This window comes from Pungitius pungitius, chromosome 17 (genome assembly GCF_949316345.1).
Source record: "Pungitius pungitius chromosome 17, fPunPun2.1, whole genome shotgun sequence".
NCBI lineage: Eukaryota > Metazoa > Chordata > Actinopteri > Perciformes > Gasterosteidae > Pungitius > Pungitius pungitius.
Window position 1 is genome coordinate 7,282,482 of NC_084916.1, and position 5,887 is coordinate 7,288,368.

The 5,887-nt window shown below is 38.7% G+C and overlaps 2 non-coding genes across 2 annotated transcripts; both read right to left on the bottom strand.

The window, feature by feature from the left end:
- Positions 1 to 807: 807 nt before the first annotated feature.
- On the bottom strand, positions 808 to 971 carry LOC119219771 (U1 spliceosomal RNA). The gene has a single exon (XR_005120530.1). It is a non-coding gene; the product is annotated as a U1 spliceosomal RNA (small nuclear RNA).
- Positions 972 to 1,955: 984 nt separating this feature from the next.
- Positions 1,956 to 2,146, bottom strand: LOC119219782 (U2 spliceosomal RNA). Its single transcript, XR_005120541.2, has one exon. It is a non-coding gene; the product is annotated as a U2 spliceosomal RNA (small nuclear RNA).
- Positions 2,147 to 5,887: the final 3,741 nt, after the last annotated feature.

Consider the following 5,887-nt stretch of genomic DNA (forward strand, 5'->3'; position numbering starts at 1 on the left):
GATTCTAAAGCTCACAGTGACGAACGACACCGATGGAACGCCGCTACACCCTCTGTTTAATACAGATCGTCAGAGTGTGTAAATTACGTTTTTCAATCCGCTCAGGAACTGAAAGCAAGCACCAAAATCTTGGTTGAGTTTCGGTAAGGTAGTTACCGGTCGTATAGGAACCGGTGCTATATTGATACTGGTTCTTGGTACCCAACCCTATGCATAGTTGTGTGTTTCATTGACCTCAATGTAGCCCTACACATACCAGTGTATTTTTCTACTCTTCAAAAGAGTTGTCATAACAGGAATAATAGCAACAACATGTCAACAATTGTCTTCATTCTTGAAATTTGGATATGTAACTATATAATGAAATGTGTAATACCTGATATAAATGAGCTTTCGTGGCGCCGGACCAATTTCATCTATTGGAAAATAGGGCTAGTAAAAGGTGCAGACGCCTCCACTAGGTGCTGCTGGAGGACCCAAATGCAGAGACCCAGTGGAACAGAGGGATGAGTAATAGTGACGTTTGATTATTAACAAGGAAGTCCAAAAACACATAACCACAGTGACCACCCGACAACATGACTGTTGGTTTACAATATTAACTACAATTTAAATAACACGTTAAGATACATTGCACCAAGCATGAGGCGAAAGTCTCTTAACTGGCAACTAATCATCACTACAAACTGGAAAGAACTAGCTCAATTGTTTAAGGGCAGCCTTCAGGAGTCTTGATCCAGAGGAGCACAATAAACTACTTCCCTCATTCTGGGATATATATCTGACATTTTTCATTAAACATGTTATCAGGGGAGAGCGCGAACGCAGTCCCCCACTACCAGAAATTATGCAATCGAGATTCCCACATTTGGGGAATTCGCAGAGGTCAGCTCAGCCGGAGTGCAATGGCTAAGCCTCGCCCTGGGTGAACCACCTTCTTGATCATGGTATCTCCCTTGCCAGGTAAGTATGAGTTGTACACATCAGAGTCAGGGAAGTCTTTCACACACATACCAAGCTGACCGATGGCACTGACCATCAAGACACCGACCAAGAAAACAGACAGTAAAGGAGCTGCAAACAACCCGCAGGAAGTTAATGTAGAGTAAAGTCATATTCACCAGGGATGAAGTTTATTTACATTTTACTTGAGACGTTCTGCTCTTATTTCCCATGATGCAATGCTGTATTTTCACAACAAAAGCCAACCTAAAATCGCCAGCTGCACCTCCAACAAATGAGTGACTAGTCATCAGAAGGTTCACATGAGACAAAGCTAAACACAACTGCAATCAAAAGTAATTTGTTCCTCATCTGGATTTCAAAGGAAAGAATGAAATGACAAATGCGTTCCTTGGTTCTTTCATTTCAACCACTTCCTGTTTCTTTGTTTACTGCTAGTGCTCTAGTGACACACTGCCATCTATTGGTCTGGAATAGTAATGACATAGTGCCATCTATTGGTCTGGAGTAGTAATGACACACTGCAATCTATAGGTCTGGAGTAGTAATAACACTACAAGATTAAAAAAAATACAATTCAACTAGAACTGGACATGATTACCTCCATGGTGACTGATTGCAGTTGTGTTGCATTAAATATAGCTCATCCCAATTGAATAAATGACAACTGATTGAAGATACACTAAATCGTTTTGGTAGCATGGTAACAGCAATAAAAATGAGCGCTCCTCTGTCTCCTCTCTCTCTCTTCCTCCCATCTTTTCTATGCGGTCAAGATTTTCAATTTCAGGAAATGAGGCATTGAAACCTATTAACAATTGTAATCAATGTAAGTAGATAATTAAAGAATGTATCCCCAGTAAACTATGAATTCAGATCCTCCTTAAACAAACCTATAACTTATTTTCTTGAGGCCATTAGAACACACACATCTACAATGAAATGGAGCATTGAACACACTGCCACTATGGGAGACTTTTTTTAGACACGTTTGGGAGTGCACCGTTCCTGGAGGTACTGCAATACCAGGTCGATGCGTGGAGTGGACGGAGCAAGCCCCTATTCCATCTCCCTATTCCAAAAATCAATTTAATATATGGTCCCCGGGTAGGGGACGTATCAGATATTAAACTGATAAGAACAGATACTACACTTGATCTTAGCAAAAAGGCCGAGAAGCGATAACATCATCATGTCGGAGATGAGCAAGTCATCCCCCTCACAGGCACTCTCACGGATGGTTAGCGAACTGATCTACAAATTACTTAATCACCAAATAAAACAACAATAGTGTATAATAGTGAAAATGTACCACTGGCAAGATTTTGTTTGCGACGTTCACGATTAACGTGTGTTTGCAAACTTCCGGACACGTGGTACACTTTGGTGCAACGCGAAGTAACGTTACAACGCCGATAAATATCAACTAGCAGACACAATTAAGTTAATAATAAATTATCTTTATACAAGTACCCGTGCATGCTTTCCTAAACGGCATATAACGAATCACGTTAGTTCGAAAGCTAATTGTTGTAACGCTTCAAAACTCCCTCGCCGGTCACCAACAGATGTCTCTAGTGGGGAGGACACATTTCACGTCTCGTGTCTCACACCGATGATGAAAACCCTCCGTAACTCAGAGTGGAACAGAAAGTCTGAGACCACCAGGGAGAGAAGAACGGCACTCGTGCTTAACATTACACTTGCAGACGGAATTGTTATATGCCGCTGTCATAGCAGGATAAATGCGAAGTAATAATTATAATGAGTCCCACTAACGTAACTTCAACGGGAAATCAACGCTGTAAACGTCAAAGAACGTTAGTAGTGTCCACAACACCAGCACACATGTAACGTTGGCAAATTAGGTTTGAGTAAAGTGATATTATTAACCTTAATTTCCCTTCCCACGTAACCACTGAATTAGTCAGTAAGTTTAAGGTAAACTAGTGCCGTGTTACTGTGACGATAGCTAACGTGGAGCCCAGTCCTGGCTTATCGTTAACAGTCAGTTAGCCCGCTAATCATGTGGTCATGGAGGTGAAGTACCTTCAACCTGCAGTTATTTCAGGTTAAAGTCAGTCTAGACCAACATTACGCCCCTTGACGAATAAGAGTGATACGACTCAGTTTTCATTACGCAGAGTTAAAATAAAAGACAATTTAGTTTGATATGCTAACTAGCAGCTAGCCTTAGTTTAGCTAGCGTTTTAAAAAACAGGCGCTGCAGTGAAAGACCCTTAAAAAGACGAAAACAAGATGGTTTCCGTAGAATTGATACCTTAATAGTGTACACGCTATTATTCCTACAAGAATTGTCTATTTCTTTACTTACTGAAAGTTGTCTTCGGTAAATGCTGATGGGCGAGGTGCGCCGGTGGACAGCAGAGGTGTGTTCGCTGCGCTTGACCGTGTGCCAAACGAGCTTTAGCTGTTAGTAGCTAGCTTTAGCCCAACTATCTGAACACACATGTCTTTCAGCCAAGTGCGACATTGACATACACAACGCTTTGCTGTTTTCTACATTTACTAGAAGTGATTATAAAACATACAATTAATGCACACACAAGTTTCAGAACAGACAACAATTATTAGAAAAGAGAGCTTATGGTATTTTTTGAGAACCACAAGTTTTTAACCAAAGCATAAGACTTAATTCCATCTTTCTCTCTAAATGAGCCACTCTTGGACCCTTGCAAGAACCAAACCAATGATTTTTTACTAATTGTTTGAAAGGCTTCACTGGTACCCCCTGTCACTTTGTTTAGCTGGTGCACTTTATCTTTATTTTTATTCCTAATTTTATCTTATCTCCTCTAACTTACTAACCTATAACCTATAGCTTTAGTTTTTAGCATACTAACCCATAGCTTATATTTTATTATACTTTTATTGTAATTTATTTTTATTCTATTTGCACTATGTCGTCATTATTGTACTGTCTTCTGTCACGCACCTACCGCCAAGACAATTTCCATGTATGTACAACATATTATGGCAATAAACGTTTCCTGATTCCTGATTCCTGATGTATCCTTATCCAAAAAGCTAGAGGGACATTTGTCTTTTTGTAGACCTTCTTGTCAACAGCTACACATTCAAAGAACTCTGGGCTTCTAAGTTTCTTCGTCTAAATATCACAATTAAAAACATGCCTGCAAGATGGTTGGATGCAGAATTACTAATCTTGTTAGTAGCTTCTCAAATGCATTACATTTGGCATCACAACTAGTGTGGAAGCCAATCTAGCTTCAATATGCCTTCTTTGTGAGAAAACAAACCACAGGACAAGAAATCAACCTTCACTTGTGCAAACAGCTGTCCAGATAGTATACTCCCCATTTTGAGCAAATTGTTGGAGAAAATCGTTTTCAAACAAATGCAAAAGCAAAGATACTTCTATTGGGAGTAAATTAGGATATTATATTATGATAAAGAAACTTGAAAGTTCTGGATTCAGCATTATAGCACTCTCTTTGATGTCAGTCATCTTTCTGAGGACGAGTCGGTAGTTTATAAGACTTTTATCAGACTGTAGATACGTTAGCTGTGGGGCTCCATAACTATCGATTGGCACAATGATCTCTCTTTGTCAATTAAGAATTGCAAAATGGAAATATATGTCATGACATGATACTGCAAATTAACACTTCAAACAAACATGAACTTGCAACCATTCTGAATCATGATCTGGAATGAGTTTCTGACTGCGTAAAAGTGTCACATACTTTGGAAGGGGCATAGCTATAAACAGTAAGTGCTTTGCATATTTATGAACATTTTATTAGAGGATCAACCCCATGAGATACAGCATCTCGTTTTCATGGGGGTCCTCCGGATCATATCCAATCGACAGAACAACCGAGCAACAGATTAGTTACAATGAAAAAAGATAATCATAATAAAAAAATAAAAAAACAAAAACAAAAAAAAGGCAAAAACCACACATACTCACACATACACACACAAGCTCTCACTATCCCCAAACCCAAACTCATCATATAAGATGTTATTGATAAACAACCACATATAACATAATAATCCCAAATACAACTAACAAAGATAACATCACTAAGTACATTCATAAGCTCATTCCTAAATATATATGCATACATAATAAGAAACTCATCAATGTTAAATCTGAAACGCTAGAAACATAGACAAGTATTTTGAAGATGTGTTAACAAAACAGTTCGAAACAGAGGAAAAGACGAAGCGAATGGATGCAGGAAGGCTATTCCAGTCACGAGGAGCTCTAACACAGAAAGCATATTTCCCAACTTCTCTGTTAACTCTAGGAACATTAAAAAAAAATCAAAAATCTGTTCATTATGGCGAAGACTATAAAGTGAACTGTAAGGCACTAAATATTGCGCTAAATAATATGGATATTGGAAGTAAATACATTTAAAAATGAGCTGAAGCCAATGATAGAGTCTTCTGGCTGAGGGTGCAAGCCAGGACAGCTGTTCATACATCACACAATGATGTGTCCTATAGTGGCAGTGAAGGACGAATCGACACAGGCTGTTAGACGTCACATCAAGAGAGTGTAGACAGGTGTATCCTGTATCTGGATATCTGGATAGTCCAGAATAGGTAGCTACAGCTGAGAGATATTCTCCTCCTAACCTCATAATTAAAGCAGTCTATCGATTGATATAATATTTTAAGACGAAAACAGAGTTTATTATTTAGCGCATGTACATGAGTTTTGAAAGAGAGATCTGTTTCCAACCAAACATCGAGATATTTAAATTTTTGGGTTGGCTCTAGAGGAGAAGAATCCAGAAAATGCAGATTAAGATCAATTCTCTCTTTCTTCTGGAAAAGCATACTGTAAGATTTATATTTATTCAGCAGTAGTTTATTAAATGACAGCCACTGCTGAACCGAGTGAAAGTCATGTTGCAATGAATTATTT